The sequence below is a fragment of the Panulirus ornatus genome, chromosome 30, assembly GCF_036320965.1.
Source record: "Panulirus ornatus isolate Po-2019 chromosome 30, ASM3632096v1, whole genome shotgun sequence".
NCBI lineage: Eukaryota > Metazoa > Arthropoda > Malacostraca > Decapoda > Palinuridae > Panulirus > Panulirus ornatus.
This window is the reverse complement of record NC_092253.1, coordinates 10,220,001-10,221,267: the sequence shown is the minus strand read 5'-3', so window position 1 is coordinate 10,221,267 and position 1,267 is coordinate 10,220,001. Positions and strand designations below refer to the sequence as shown.

The following is a 1,267-nucleotide window of genomic DNA, read 5'->3' as shown; positions in this document are numbered from 1 at the left end:
CTGGCCAGTTCACAGTGGAAGAGGATACACTGAGGGGGAAGGATGGTTCAGTGGGCAGTTCACAGGGGAAGAGAATACACTGAGGGGAAGGATGGTTCAGTGGGCAGTTCACAGGGGAAGAGAATACACTGAGGGGGAAGGATGGCTCAGTGGGGAGTTCACAGGGGAAGAGGATACACTGGGGGAAAGGATGGCCAGTGGGGAGTTCACAGGGGAAGAGAATACACTGAGGGGAAGGATGGTCACTGAACTTTATTCTAGTTTTAAAGACAGAAGAATGAGACGAATTTTACATATGATTACATATATTTATATATATATATATATATATATATATATATATGTGTGTGTGTGTGTGTGTGTGTGTGTGTGTGTGTGTGTGCGTGTGTGTGTGTGTGCGTGTGTGTGTGTGTGTGTGTGTGTGTATGTATATATTTACTCAAATTATTCAGTATTGGCTGCACGACATATCTAAATGGAGCATGGCCTTTTTCGACGTCGTCAAATATGTGCTCCAAATACTCACTAACTCAACAGTAAAACTAATTAAACATTTTACGACGAAGTGCAGCAGACATTTTTCTAATCACCTGTCCATTAAATGCAGCCACTTCGATTTTTTACCCCCGGTATATTGCTGACGCAGGCGACCAGCAAGCCATCCCTAGTCTATTCATTAATCCTACAGCAGCCAGTCAATGACACAGTCACGTTATCATAAAAAGCCAACTTCACCATTACTCATAATTAAACTTTACCATTACTCATAATTATTCTCTCGATGTTGTATATGTTAATCAACTTTTCGTTAAAGTTTTCGTCATTTCGTGTTTTGTCTTGGATTTTTCTCTCTCTCTCTCTTTCTTTTTCTGTCGTTTATATAAAACACAACTTGGAAACTTCAGTATTGTCTATCATTTTATTCTTCCATGACATCCTGGAACAGCAGAAGAGCTAACCTCTCTTTTTCTCTTTCTATTTATATAAAACTCAACCTGGAAACTTCAGTATTGTGTATCATTTTATGCCATACTGGAACAGCAGAAGAGCTAACCTCTCTTTTTCTCTTTCTATCGTTTATATAAAACTCAAACTGGAAACCAGTATTATCTATCATATTATTCTTCCATGATAACCTGGAACAGCAGAAGAGCTAACCTCTCTTTTTCTCTTTCTATTTATATAAAACACAAACTGGAAACTTCAGTATTATCTATCATTTTATTCTTCCATGACATCCTGGAACAGCAGAAGAGCTAAGTCATAG

At 38.5% G+C, this 1,267-nt stretch overlaps 1 protein-coding gene across 3 annotated transcripts in view; it reads right to left on the bottom strand.

Moving 5' to 3' along the window:
* Positions 1-374: 374 nt before the first annotated feature.
* Positions 375-1,267, bottom strand: part of LOC139758412 (dynein axonemal intermediate chain 2-like) — a 52,113-nt gene continuing 51,220 nt past the window's right edge. The window contains exons 14-15 of one of the 3 annotated variants that reach the window (XR_011714817.1): positions 1,055-1,267; positions 375-959 (exon numbers count right to left, since the gene is read on the bottom strand). The exon at positions 1,055-1,267 is cut by the window's right edge and continues 396 nt beyond it. The gene's annotated coding sequence lies outside the window, so the exon portion shown is untranslated. The other 2 variants (XR_011714818.1, XM_071679794.1) reach the window with 2 other exon arrangements.